Source organism: Leopardus geoffroyi, chromosome A1 (genome assembly GCF_018350155.1).
Source record: "Leopardus geoffroyi isolate Oge1 chromosome A1, O.geoffroyi_Oge1_pat1.0, whole genome shotgun sequence".
Taxonomy (NCBI): domain Eukaryota; kingdom Metazoa; phylum Chordata; class Mammalia; order Carnivora; family Felidae; genus Leopardus; species Leopardus geoffroyi.
In genome coordinates, this window is record NC_059326.1 from 76774532 (window position 1) to 76789812 (window position 15281).

A 15281-nucleotide genomic window follows, 5' to 3' on the forward strand; every position below is an offset into this window, starting at 1 on the left:
CTGCGAAGCAGAGCAGAAATCACTTTCACTGATCAAGGAGAGGAGATTCCCGATCATTAAAGCAGTTTTCAAAGACAGCTAATCGGTAGAAATGGCCTCAGATGTGCAGCTAATCTCATCATTCAAATTTCCTGGTTGTCCTGTTTTCCTCTGCCCTGATAACACTTTATCAGACTGCAATGGAACTTCTCTGATCTGGAGTAGGGCATTGCAACAAAATATATACATACCTTTGATATCTTCCTTTTTGGAAAGCCAGGGAATTTAGTTGATACAGCAGCGAAATACAAAGCTCGGGTCCTGAGGTCTAGACTCAGTTTCAGCCACCAAATTGTAACTCCATGGGCTTAGTTTTGACAGTCGTATTAATCACAAACGACTGGAAATTTTTACTATCGTGGTCTTTCCTGAACTAAGTATGTTGAGCAAAAGAAAAAAATACAAATAGGAAGTGCTTTCAAGCAAGCTGGAAAGTGCTTTTGAAACACCGTGTTAAAAATTAACTTTTAACATTGACTTTAAATTTACTTAATACCTCTGAGAAACTAGTACATGGAGGCAAAATTAATTCTTGGATCTTTCTTTTTATAAAAAATTAAAAATGTGTGTATTCTTAAGATCTCTTTTTTTTTCAAGCAAAATATAGGCGAGAGAACTAAGAAAACTCACAAATGGTCCGAGCACCTGACTACCAAAATGTTGAGACCAAGGCTGTATGAAAACAAAAAAAGTTTAAAAAAAAAAATTAATAACCACTTTGGAAAAGAGTTTGGCAGTTTCTTAGAAAACTAAACACACTCTTGCCATACGATCCAGCCTGTGTGCTCACTGGTACTTTCCAAAATGATTTGAAAGCTTGTGTTCACACAAAAACCTGACCGTGAATAGCAGCTTTATTCGTAACTGCCAAAATGTGGAAACAAGCAAGTGTCCTTCAGTACTCCGTGAATGGATAAACGAGCAATCCAGATAATGAAATATTATTTATCAAGACAAAGAAATGAGCTATCAAGCCTCAAAAAGGCATGAAGGAACCTTAAATTCATGTTGCTGTAGGAAACAACACAAATCTGAAAAGGCTGTATGTTACCTGATCCCAACTGGACGGCATTCTGGGAATGGTCACACTGTGGGGGCAAAGAAAGGAGTGTTTCCCAGGGTGCAGGGGGCAGGGCGAAGGGTGGATAGGTGAAATACAGGAGCTCTTTAGGAAAGAGCAACAATTCTGTGCAAGGCTGAAATGGTGGGTACATGTAGCTATACATTTATCTGAACCCCAATAATGTACAACACAAAGCAGAACCCTTCTGTAACCTGTGCTCTTTGGGTTGTGAGGCTAGGTCGATATGGTCTCATCGACTGTATCAGATAAACCACGCTAATGCAAGATGTTACAAACAGAGGAAACTAGCCCAAGGGGGAGAGCGTGAGAGGGGATATACTGGAACTCTGTACTTCGGGGATATACTGGAACCCTCTACTTCGGGGATATACTGGAACCCTCTACTTCGGGGATATACTGGAACCCTCTACTTCGGGGATATACTGGAACCTTCTACTTCGGGGATATACTGGAACCCTCTACTTCGGAGATATACTGGAACCCTCTACTTCGGGGATATACTGGCACTCTACTTCCTGCTCCATTTTCCTGTAAAACCAAAACTGTGCTACAGATAGCCTATTAACTTAAAAAGATAAAAGTCCCCAAAATATACACTCATAGCACAAAATGTCATTGAAATGACTGTTACTCCAGAAATATGCCTTTTAACAATGTAGCGTTTCTAAATATGTATTGTTCAGATTGGAGACAAAAGTCAGTACTAATGCTTTTCCTTCACCAATAAATTATTTACTTACTAGCATGGGGAGTTAATCATTGGCACCCCGAAACGTCTTTGTTTTTGTTACGTATAAAAGGGAAACATAGTCTCCATTCCCCACTTGACTTCACCAGCATAACCCCAGCACAGTGAGACAGACGCCTTCCACTTGCCCCTACTAAATCTGTTCCACTTTGACAGCTTATTACGTTGTAGACACAACCTTACCAAGAATGCTCTTGACCCCATCATCTTATTCAATGATGGATTATCACCCACCTCTCCAAGACCGACCTCTGGTTACCCTTAATCAGTGTGTCTGTCCCACACTGGCCAATCTGCCGGGAGGACGTTAACAACCACCTTAGAGCACGGATGTCCAGTGCCTTTCACACGGAGGGCGGGGCCTCAAAGCCTGACTCTTGGAACGCCATTCTTCCAACCCTCCACCCCAATACCCCCACCCCAGCTGGAAAGGAAACAGCTCCTACTTTCTGTTCGCCTCAGCGAAGCTCCAAGTAAGATTTCTTTTGGGGGAAAAAAAAAATGCTGCTGCCAAAATGCTTTTCTGAAAAACCTCTTATATAGACCATATTATCTGTCTTCGTGTAATGAAATCAATTGAATTTCCTCTTAAATTGCTGTTGGAACTGCTCATTTGGCTAGTAAGGGAAATTGCCTCTTTAAAACAAAATGCACCGAGAACTGAAATTATGTAGCTACCTAGTAAGAAACGTGGTGGAGGAATTGGGGCAAATCAAGGCAGTAGAGACTGACCTAGAAAAGACTGGGAGGTGGGGCCCGGGCTGCCACCGGTGGGCACAGCAAGAGGGCGGCCATCTGTGAACCCAGAAGACAGCCCTCACCGGGAGCCCAGCCTCCATAACTGGGGGAAAATGTCTGCTGCTTAAGCCCCGCAGTCTGTGGCATTCTGGCAAGCAGCCCAAAGGGACTAAGACCCTCTGGGACTGTGAGGAAATGAAAATGTGTTGTTGAACCCCCCGCCCCTCCTCTCCGGTCCTTGGCACTTTGTTCAGGCGACCCCAGCACACTGGCACAGCTTTCAGAAGGCTGATAGTTCTAGATATCATTACACAGCTGTCCAAGATGAAGTAAGCCCCAGAAAAGAAAAACCCGGAGGCCAACAAGAAAAGGACTATCCGCATCTACAGGGTTGCGGGGCCCAAGAGTCGACTAACAGTAAGTCAAAGAAGATGTTTTTAAGCAGCTCCCCCAGCTCTGGCCACTGGCACACCCCCGTGTCCACAGTTTGATTCCAGTGTCCAACCTCTTCCCAGGCAAGACTGGGGCTCCATGGGAAGGTCTAGAGAGAGTGGAGAAAAGCAGCAACAAAAAAGTTACTTTTATTTGGACGAAGACAAAAGAACTCTAACACTTTCTAGGTGCCTTGTCCCTTCCGTGCTCCCAACCACCCGCCACCCCACCCCCAGAACCAGACTGCCAAAAGAGGGTCATTTTGGAGACGGTAGAGGGAAGGACCTATAGCAGAAATGGGTGACAAGCTGTCAGAATTTAGAATGAAGTCAGAGAAAAGCTAAAGTTCTCCAGGAATCGGACTTCAGGTTAAAAGTCACAGAGACTTGGAAAACTATTAGGATTCTAATTAGGGTCTTTGATCATGATAAGAGCCCACTGAAACGAGCATCAGGCAGGGTTCCGGGAACAGAAGAGGAAGGTGTGGGTGAAACACATTGAATGGGGGAATTGTTTGGAAGGTGTGGGCTGGGTTACGGGTGACCTCCAGGGATGCCCAAACACCCTGGGGCCTACACAGTGCGGGAGGCCCCCACCCCAGGCCGGAAGAAAGGGGAGGGGATGGTGTCAGCAGAGCTGAGCGAGACCCCAGTGTTAATGCTCCGGGGCAGGAGCTGGGGCCCTGGAGACTGGGGCATCAGGACGGCAAAGGGAGGAAGTTCCTCCCCTCCTCGCCTCCCAAATCACACCGTGCTCCCACGCTAACCCCCACAGGGAGGCAGAGGGCAAGAGAGCCCTGTGCTTTGTCTATAGTGCTGACCCGCATGCACCCAGCAGGGACAGACAGGAGCCGGGAGAGCTGGGCAGGGGTGAGAGAGGCAGGGCCAGCACGCCCGGCCTCATCCTGTGGGATGGTTTGGGCTCAAAGGTCCCAAACACCCTGACTTCATGCTGCTTAACCAATAAGGAAGATAGGCTTTCACAGACAAGGCTGCAAGACAGAACCAATGTTCTCAGATGCCCAACAAAATCCTGGGAAAACCACACTCTTTTCTCTCTCCTCTGCTCACACGGCCTTGACCTCGGGCTAACTCAGCAGCCGCAGTGACTTGCCTAGGGGCAAAGTGGCTGGCTGTCTCTCCCTGCCCCTCCCCTCCCCTCCCCTGCAGGGCGCAGAAGATGTATTATCTCCAGCGAATGTGAAAACAATAATAAAACCAACTTAACGTCTGTTTTCAGTTATCACCGTGCAAAGCTAAACAATGTTGGCAATGAGAATGTTCCTCCCAGAAAGAAACCTTTTGTTCCCCAAGTTCTAAGCGATTACTGTAGCCACCGTTGAGTTTTAGTAAAATGTGTAAGCTTCAAATTAGCACATTTTATGACTCACCCTTTAACAAACAAAGGGTCCGAGAACCCTCAGTTATACAGTCCTGGTACGCAGAAAACAAGTACCACACAGAAGGTTCTGGAGTAACTTCCTAAGAATTTGGGACAGTTGGAGCTCACTGCAGAGGCAGCCCATATCCCCAGTCCCTGAGTTTCTAAATATTCCAGCATTTAAACGGGAGCTTTGGCATAAACCATGAGAACGAAAATGGTATAAATAACAGTTTGAGCTACTCCAGTCCTGTCATTCAACGTGAACACTTAGAGAGGGATAAATACAGCGTTTGACACCTATAACCGTGAAGCGATATAAACCCAGGATGTAGTATTTGTGTTTGATAAGTGCGGGCTTCAGTTCAGCCGAGAACAATTGCGCCTGGGTGGCTCAGTCCATTAAGGATGTTAAGCATCAAACTCTTGATTTCGGCTCAGGTCATGATCTCCTATGCCCTATGCTGGGCAGCGCGGAGCCTGCTTGGGATTCTCTGTCTCCCTCTCTCTGCCCCTCCCCACTCTCAAAATAAATAAACATTAAAAAATGTATTTGAAAAATCATTCTAAATCTCATGTGCTCTTTATTATTTGCAGACGTTGTTCTAAATGCCAAGTAGCTCCCGGGGTGGGCCTGGACTCGTGTTGGAGTAGAGATGACAGAGGCTATCACCCCACTTGGGCTTGGAATTCAGCCTGGTGTGGCCCCAGGCCCCAGGGAGCGCGGCACAGGTGGGGAGACGGCGCCTTGTGCAAAGACAGAGGCTCCCAGGGTCCAGGACCCTGCTGCAGGCAGAGCTTTATAACATTGCAGGTACTGACATGATTACAACGAAGCGGAGGGTCAGGGGAAGGGCACAAAGGACTGCTCTGGACCCACTGTGAGACACTCCAGGAACCTCTTAGATCGGCTGTGAAACACCCACGAACCCCCTAGATCTGCTGTGAAACAGACACCCAGGAACCCCCTAGATCCCCTGTGAAACAGCCCAGGAAATCCCTAGAAACAGGGAATTGGGACTTTGGAAGGGAGCAGTCTGAGGCACTGTGCACCTCCGGGGGGTACTAGTTTACGACCCCGAGTCCTGTCTGTGGGATCTCATCGTATCCCCTGGCTCAGGAACCTGTGGCAAACGCAGGTTACCGAATAAAGTGCCTACAGATTTTTACTATACATAAGGAATGAAAACTGTATGATTTCAACTGGGTGGCCCTAAGGCAGAAAACCTCCATCTTTGGGGGCACCTGAGTGGCTCAGTTGGTTGAACATCTGACTCCCGATTGGGGCTCAGATCATGATCCCCGGGTCGTAGGATGATCGAGGCCCGCATCGGGCTCTGCACTGACAGTGCGGATCCTACTTGGGATTCTCTCTCCCTCTCTGCCTCTCCCCTGCTCACCTGTGTTTTTTTTCCTCTCTGGCTCTCTAAAAGAAAAAAGAAAAAAAGCCTCTGTCTTGTATCTTCACGAGCGGATTCGGGTTCAAACACTGAATGAGGCACGCTACCACAGTGAATAGCAATGTGGTCACTGGGCAACTGTGAAATGATTAAATCCGTTTGAATCTAAAACAGAAGAAAAAAAGAGTTGAATTCTGGACAGTTTTTTGGAGTTAAGAAAAGTACTTTAAGTGCCTGTCTGAAATATATACCGTTTATTTGGTATTTCTTCGTTCTTTTCTGGCATATCACTTTATCATCAAAGAAATGAATGTTTAGGAAATAAATGTGTGCACGTGTCCGTTAAAAACAGAATGCCTGACCAAGAGTAACCTCAGTAAACAGACTCACCGCAGAAGTCAGTGGCCACTAGCCTTGACTCTACACTTGGACGGCTGTCTGTCTAACTCCCTTGACCTTTGCTGATGACTGCAGCCTCAGAATCACAAGAAGGCTGCCGTGCCTCCAGCCGTCAAATCCAAACCGTGGAGAATGAAGGGTTTTCTTTTCTTGGGCTTCTACTGTTTACCAGAAAAGTATGGTTCTCCCTAGAAACTTACTGCTGCACCTCATTGGCCCAGAACTATGTTCCAAAACTCCTCCTGACTATGATGGAGACGAGAAGATGAAGTATTTCATTTTCCAGATGCTACCTGCCTTCTTTCCTGGATTATAAAGTGCAAGAGACAAAACAAAACAAAACCCAAATTCACTCCTGGTTTTTTTTCTTTCTTTCTTTCATACCTGGGTAATGGACTTAATAGTTTCATCAGAAGAATCTAGAATAGTTCTGAACCATGAGATGACCCAATAACTTTTATGATCTGACCCCTCAGGCTTTGAGACATGGTAGCTGAGGTGGGAGCCACAAAGCCTAGGGCTTGCGATGGGAGCTGATCCCTGGGAGTCTGTGGGATGTGCCAGATACTATCCTGTCATCTGATGACAGACTGGCTGTTGGACGCCTATTTTAAGGTTCTGGGTTACAGTTTTGTGATATACTAACTGGATGACATTCTGAGTCTTGGTTCTCAATCCCGTAAATGAGGAAAACTAGACTATTCCTTTCCCTACAGAATATTAGGGGGTTCAAAAAAAATATTCCAAAAGGGTTGTGAACACCTGAAAACGTTATAGCAAAGACAGGGATTATCATAACCTCCATGTTAAAATTAGTCCAAAAAGAAGAGTTTAAAAAAAAAAAAAAAAAAAAAAGGTACACATGGAAGTCTGTGGCTCACTGCCTGTCCTGGGGGCCTTCCTCAGTCCTTTCCAATCTTCTCCAAAACATCAGCCCCCAAATCCTCACGTTGGTCTGTAGAGGCGATGTCACTTTGTCCCCCTCGGGAGCCCAGCTCCCCATTCCCACCCAACTCCCTCTCTCTGGCTGGCACCCACCCCCAGGGGCGTTTCATCTGCAAATGTCATGTTGTTTTCATCAACAGACTCTGCATGCCTAGAAACAGTCCCCGCTTGGCTGCTGGGAGCTGCCTTTCGTGTCTGAACAGGTTTAGTGGCATGAATCAGTATTCGGTGCTTCCAAAAATATACACATCTATAGTAAGATAACTGTTCCTCCGTCAGAATATCATGAACATTAGGGGAGACAAATATACTGTCAGATGTAATGACATCCTCCTCCCAGGTCCCTCATAAAGAAGTATTGAGAACACATAATTGCCCTCAAAAGATGTCTATTTTATGATAATCATTACCTAAATATTACACACTAGAGATTTGTACTATTAAAGAGGGCTGAAATTACTCATGAAATATTAGCTGTGTTTTACTTAAGCTCTTTGGACCTAATTCATAAAAATTAATTCACGGTTTGTAAGAGTGATCTCTTATTCCTTAATAGAATACTTCTGTAATTCATTAAATTCCTTAATGCCATCATCCCTGATCACATACATTTCAATTCTAGTCTTCCAGTATGAAAAAAAGAAAAAAGAAAAAACCTGAATTTTCGGCAAGTCGAGGAAACATCAGAGTTTTCAAGCAGGACCCACCTTTCGGAAGATCATGAGAAACTTACAGAATATGGAGGGGGAGACAAAATACAACAAAAGTCGACCCAGACATGCCTGGTTTTCAAACACATGTGTGATTATCTGGGAGTAAACCTACATTAAGAAAATGTTCATTTTGGAGGAACTGCTCTCAGAACAGACGGGTCCTCTCCGACAAGGGAAGCCCGATTTCTAAACTGTCAAAGCACATCCTAGATTTCCTGGAATTGCTTGGCCGTGAGATTTTCATTGTCCTTAAGCTGTTAACAACAAGGAGCTCTGGGTTGTGTGGGAAGACCGTGACCTGCACGCTTCTCAGCTTTGCCTAAGAGTCTCAGGGACGCTGTACCGTAAAACGTAATTTACGATTTCCCACACGGACGATTCAGTAAGTATTGATTCACGTCATCTCCACCTCTGGGCTGTAACACCCATGAGGGCAAGGTGTTCCTCTGTCTTGTTGACTTTTGCATCCTTGGCCACGTGATAGAATTTCCATCAGTATATATATTTTTTTCCATCAATATTTTTAAATCAAAAGCTAACAGGGATGCCGGGGTGGCTCCGTCAGTTGAGCCTCTGACTTCAGCTCAGGTCATGATCTCACGGTTTGAGGGTTCGAGCCCCGTGTCGGGCTCTGTGGTGACAACTCAGAGCCTGGAGGCTGCTTCGGATTCTGTGTCCCCCTCGCTGTCCCTCCCCTGCTCATGCTCGTCTCTCTCTGTTGCTCAAAAGTGAATAAAGGTTAAAAAAAATTTTTTTTTTTAAAAAGCTAACAATATTTTACTAATTCCCTCTTGCCCAACAAGGAGAAATGACATCAATTCAAGTCACCATGCATTTGTTGATTTTCCACTAGAAATACCGATAAAGATGGAGAAAATAATCCCTTACATTTATATTATTCTTAAGAGTTTACTAACTTTGCATGTGTCACGGAGTGTTGTGCTCACATTAACCCTATGGGGAATTAGGGTCCATTTTCTTCCGGTACTTTGTAAGTAAGGATACTGACATTCCAGGAAGGGACATAATGCAAAGCGACCCCACAGTGGGGTAAAAGGTGACAGGGCTGAACATCAGCACGTGTAGACTCTGTATCTATCTGCCACTGTTTACAATGAACAAGTCACTTAATTTTGGTGTCTTCATTAGAGAAACGATTAGGAACACCATGACGTATTGTTCTCTAAAAATTATTAGGAAGAAGATGAACAAGACCCTCTCTGGTTAAATCAGCCTCTGCCGAGAACACTGGTCCTAAGGGATGAGCAGAGAGACGCGTGTATGGTGTCTCCAGGATGTTGCCTTCGGCCTCATGGAACAGAATCAGGTTGCAGGAGCACGAGGAAAGGGGGACAGTTCTCTCACGTGACACCAACCTGGGCTGGACCAGCCACTGGCCGGGTGAGTCAGGCACTTTCCTGCCTCATCCTTCCAGGGAGGCCCTTGACCTTCACGGTCCAAGGTGATTACTCCGCTTCCCGGCCTCGGGACTCTGTTCCAAGCAGATAGGTGAAGGGCAAATTCTCTTGCTAGCTCTCAGTATAACCAAAAATTTTACTCAGAAGACTCCCATTTAATTCGCGTTGGCCAGAACTGGATCACATGTTCACCTCCGGCTAAAGCGAGTGTGGACTTGTAAGCGTGTTAGCCTCCTGGACGAGAGTGTGGTTTTCTTCCGAAGGAAGAAAGGTAGAACAGACATTGGCTGGGCATCAACAGTACCAATGCACGTTGCAGAGCGATTGAGGACAGAACGAGGACGGAATTTTTCCAATTATTTTGTGAATCCATACACTGGGGATCTCAGGGTAAGCGTGCGTGAGGGTTGAATTATATCCTCCCTCCCAAAGTTACATGTTGAAATCCTACCTCCCAGGACCTCACATAGTAACCTGTTTTGTTTTGTCAACAAGGCCATTGCCGGTGTAATTAGCTAAGATGAGGTGATTGGAATGGGTCATAATCTAATATGGCTGCTGTCCTTATAAAAAGGAGAAATTTGGACACAGACACCCATGGAGGGAGAACACCGTAGGACCATGAAGAGGGCCATCGACCAGCCAAAGAGAGAGGGCTCAAATGGATCCTTCCCTCACAGCCCTGAAAGGAAACCAACACTCCCGACCCCTTGATCTTACACTTCCAGCCCCTGGCACTCTTGAGACAATAAAGAAACTGTTGTTCGAGCCACCAAGTTTGTGGTAGTCTCTTACAGCAACCCTAGCAAGCTACAACAGGGTGACTACAGTAGATATGCTTTCCCATGTTTTTTGACCAGGAGGCACTTTTTCACAAAACACTTGAAAAAAATATACTGTCCCGCAGAATGTAGTTTTTTTTCAATTCCATTGAAGTGGAGTCATTTCACCTAAAACCAGGGTGTCTGACATCCCACGGCACTTTGCTTTTGACCGTATCATGTACTGAGTGTTCCATAATAGAGTTTCAGTACGTGTGTTTCAGTGATTTTTCTCCAGGTTGGTACCATAAGGTCCTACCAAATAAAGATAACAATAGCGTCCATTACCTCTTCGGTACTTCTCTCTATGTCAACCATTGGGCTTAGCGCTTTACAGACATTTTCTTTTCTAACCATCACAAAAGAACAATGAAGTAGGTACCACTACCTTTTCCAGTTTACGAATGTGAAAACTTAACATATAAACAGCCTCCTGACACTGAGTGTAGATTGTTGTTGATTCTTTAAATAAACTTCTTTATTAAAGTGTAACCAACCTAATGAAAAGCACACGAATCGCAAGCGTGCAGCCCAATGGATTTTCACAAAGCAAAACCACATCTATGCAAATGCCACGAGACCAACAAATAAAATATCGCGAACACCCTCCTTTCCAAAGATTAACACCATCCTGACCTCTGTCACCATAGAATACTTTTCTGGTTTTAGACTTTAAATAATATACCCTGCACTCTTTTGTGGCAGATCAGGTCTTTCTTTTCTTTTTCCTTGTTTTTACTATGACTAGAAAAAGTAAGACAATCCTATGGAGTAGCAATGATACTCTGACTCTATACCCAATAGAAACTCATACATATGTACCCCAGATGCACATACAAAAACCTTTCGTAGAGACTATTTGTAATAGCCAAACCTGGAAACAGTCCAACAGACCAGCCTTGCCCTGACACCAAAACCAGACAAAAATATTACAAGGAGAGAAAACCACACTATCCCTCATTAACAAAGGGATTAACAATTACTAAATCAAATACAGCAATATATGGAAACAATAATACTACAACCAACTGTGGTTTATCTCAAGAATGCAAAGTTGGTTCAATATCTGAAACTCAATCAGTATAACCTACACTGTATTAAAAGTCTAAACACACACACACACACACACACACACACCCCACATGATTATATCGATTGATGGAGAAAAAAATTTTGACAAAATTCAACAAGCATTCATAATTTAAACACAGGGAAAAAAGAAAAAGAAAACCTCTTAGTAAACTAGGAATACAAGGGAATGTCTGATAAAGGACAACAACCAGAGCAAGCAAACAATCAGGAACAACTTTAGTTAAAATTGTACTTGATGATGAAAGACCAACTATTTTCCCCGTAAGACTGGGGACAAGTCGAGGGTGCATTCTCTCACTACTCCACTCAACATCATCCTGGAGGGCCTATTCAGCCCAATAACATAAGAAAAAGAAATACGAAGCATACAGATTCTAAAGGAATGAAAAAAACTGTCCTTAATTGCAGATGATACGATTGTCTTTTTTAAAAGTTCCAAGGAATCTTTTTTATTTTTTTTAAATGTTTTATTTATTTTCGAGACAGAGACAGAGTATGAGCAGGGGAAGGGCAGAGAGAGGAGGAGACACAGAAGCCGAAGCAGGCTCCAGGTTCTGAGCTGTCAGCACAGAGCCCGAAGTGGGGCTCGAATTCACAAACCACGAGATCATGACCTGAGCCAAAGCCGGACGCTTAACCGACCGAGCCACCCAGGCGGCCCAAAGGAATCTTCTTTAAAAAAATAGCCTCCTAGGGGTGCCTGGGTGCCTCAGTCAGTTAAGCATCCGACTTCAGCTCAGGGCATGATCTCATGAACTCGGTGAGTTCGAGCCCCACGTCGGGCTCTGTGCTGACAGCTCGGAGCCTGGAGCCTGCTTCGGCTTCTGTGTCTCCCCCTCTCTCTGCCCCTCCCCTGCTCATGCTCTCTCTCTGTCTCAAAAATAAATTTTAAAAAAATTTTTAAAAATTAAAGAAAAAAAGCCTCCTAGAATGAAAAAGTGAATTTTGTAAGACTGTAGGGTACAAGACCAACACACAAAATTTAGTTGCATTTCTATACACTAGCAACAAACAATTGGAAACAAACCAGAATTTCAAAAAGCAATAGCATTTCCGAAGACCCAATTTCTTATAAAATCACACACACTGAACCATATCACCCAGCAACCCCACTCCTAGGTATTTATGCTAGAGAAACTGAAAGTTATTTTCACATAGAAACTTGAACACAAATGTTTACAGTAGGTCTGTCCATAATCGTCAACAACTAACAACAATCCAGATGTCCTCCAACAGGAAACCACTTCTTGCGCATCCGCACAATGGAATACTACTTAGCAATGAAAAGGTACGACCCAGGGGTACACACAACTTGGGTGAATCTCAAAGCCATGAACGTGTGCAAAGGCCATTAAGCCATTAAGTTGGGTACAAGAAGCCGGTCTCAGAAGGGTTTTGCGCTGTATGGTTCCACTTCCTTGTCATTCTCAAAAAGACAAAATACATAGTCATGGCACCTCCCAGGTCAGTGGTTGCCAGGGGTGACGGTGGGTGTGACTAGAAATCGGTAGCTCGGGGAAGTGTGGGGAGAGGTGCAATTGTTCTGTAGGTGATGCAGGTGATGGTTACACAATCTATACCCGTGCTAAAATGTATAGACCAAAATAACGAAAGCTCTACTTTGCTGTATATTAACTCAAACAATAAAATTTTACAAATCAGCCATGTGTGCCTATTTAAAGGGGCCATCGCGAAGAGTGAGAAAAGTAGACGGTACAAAACCCAAGCAACGATGCCTCTGCGACATCGGCATAGTTTTAAACATTTCAGAGGCAGGGCTCTCCTTCCCGCCACCCCCTTCCAGCCCACAAACTCATTCTGCCATTCGTTCAATGATCCCAGCATTTTCACCGGTAAGAATTAACATATTTGCCTTAAAATATTTTAAATTAATCAACTCATTTGGTTTGGCCTTGCGCACCTATTCCCCAGAAAGGAGTAATATTTTAAGCATTAACATCCATTTACACCTTCCCTGGAAGAGGTTTAAATGATTATTATACTAGCTAGCCTGGTCCCTTGTCTACAAAGTGACCATAAATGTTCTGGAGTCCAGGAAAGAAACGAGCTCAGGATCTAAAGCAAAAGAAAATGAGATGTGAAGGGCATTTGGACGCTCAGGGCCCTTCGGGGAACAGCAGGGACAAAAAGAAGAGAGTCTGGGGCTCATGACACGCGTCCAGCCGATCTCACCCCTTACTGCTTCCTCTCAAGTCCTTTTCACGTCAGTGTACGGAGCTCTGTATCTTTTACGAATGACTGTATAGCATCCCAATGTAAGTATTTACATTTTTTTACACAATAACAGACGTTCGGATCGACTCGAATGCTTTATCATTACAAACAATTCCTGCGATTTAGATATTCTTGTTTATGCGGTCGTACCAGAGCTTGTATAGGATCATTCCTAAAATTGGAACCACTAGAATCATTCAGAGCTGGGACTATTTTAAATTATAATAGATATTGCCAAATTATTCTTCAGCAGACTTATATTAATTTGCACATCTATCAATAACATATGAGACTGCCTGTTTCCCCAACCTGCCCCCCACCACCGCCACGGTAGAGAGTGATCAAATTTATATATTCGCATCTGTCTTTCCAAGTCAAAATATCTCTTTTGTATGGATTTGATTTTTCTGAAACTTAGCATATTTTATATTGGATATTCTTCTTAGTATATGAAATATGCGCTTCTATGATTTATCCATTTTTCTGTGGGCATGTTTGATTGCAGACATTTAAACCTCTTTGCATATCACAAATAGTAATTGTTCTCAATGACGTTTCGGTATTTGTTTCCAGTTCTTCTTTTGTATTTCGACCTTTCGTAGTTTTTTCGCATGGAATTTAAATTTTCCTTGGAGTCAACTTGATCAATATTTTTTATGGGCTTCATGATTTGCTTAAAATGTCTTCCTTACGCAGTTTAGAGCAACAATAAGCAACCATTTCAGCGGTTTGGTTAGCTATTTTTCTTCTTTTCTTTTCTTTTCTTTCTTTCTTTTTTTTTTTTGGTTTTTTTTTTTTTTTTTTTTTTTGAGTGGAGATTTGAATGCTATTGTACCCCCAGGGCTCCCAGCTTGTCCCAGGGAGTGCCAGACTGGTCCCTGCCTCAGTGCAAGGCCCAGGTAAGAGAGTGGATGTTTCCCCGTTGAAGCCGAGGTAACCGCGAGACATTATCAATTGGCTGAGTGAAGAAAAACTTGTTCCCAAAGCAACACATACTTGGGGCCCCAGCACACCCTCTCAAGTATGATCTTCACTCTCTCTAAAAAGCCTAGTCACTAGACTTCTTACCAGTTGGAGACCAAATCATCACTTGGCCCAGAATTCCACAGCCTCCAAAACAGTAAAGAAAAGCAGGTGGGGGGCAAACAAAAGCCCAGGTGCATACGGCTATGTGGCTTGTGTACATGTAGGTGTTCACGTGTCTTTGTGCACACGCTTGCAGCTTACCCTTTCTCTTGTTTCAGTGAGTCTTAGTTGCGAGAAGATCCCTGCCAAAGTCATCCTATTCCAAAGAGCTGAAGAATTTGGACAGGAATAGTTGAATCACTGGCCATAATCATATGAAACTTCCTTACGTCCTATAGTAGGATTTCTCTTGGTTTCTTGGTAATCGCATAATCCTAGAACAGCTTCTTGAAAACCGGCCTCCGTCTGCTTGGGCTCATACGTTGCAGAGGGAGTCACATCTCGGTCATTAGGGCTTTCAGAGAACCTACAGGAAGAGGGTTGTGAGTTCACGGGTCAAAGGGTCCAGATTTGAAACAGAGTTTAGCTTTTTCTTCCTGCTTCAGCCCAGCGGGGGTGTGTTTCCCATGAGAGGCTTGTTTTTTTTTAAGAATAGCCATAGTAACTGGGTCATCTGGTAGAGAATTAGTCAAATCTCCCCAGGAAGTGTTAATTTAGTGCAAATGACCGGACCCTGGATGGGCGGATCACAGAGCCAACCACCCCCCTCCCGTTCTTCAAGATGAGACACAGTAGGACTCGGCAAAAAAAAATAATTTGTGATGAGCATTCACCACATAAAAACACTTTGTAGTTGTTATTTTTAAAGCCC

At 44.1% G+C, this 15281-nt stretch overlaps 1 long non-coding RNA gene across 1 annotated transcript in view; it reads right to left on the reverse strand.

Moving 5' to 3' along the window:
- Positions 1-3038: 3038 nt before the first annotated feature.
- The window catches only part of LOC123599624, a 35266-nt gene continuing 23023 nt past the window's right edge, over positions 3039-15281 (reverse strand). The window contains exons 3-4 of the long non-coding RNA XR_006713232.1: positions 5822-5986; positions 3039-3150 (exon numbers count right to left, since the gene is read on the reverse strand). This is a non-coding gene — a long non-coding RNA (uncharacterized LOC123599624). The remainder of the gene's footprint in view (positions 3151-5821; positions 5987-15281) is intronic.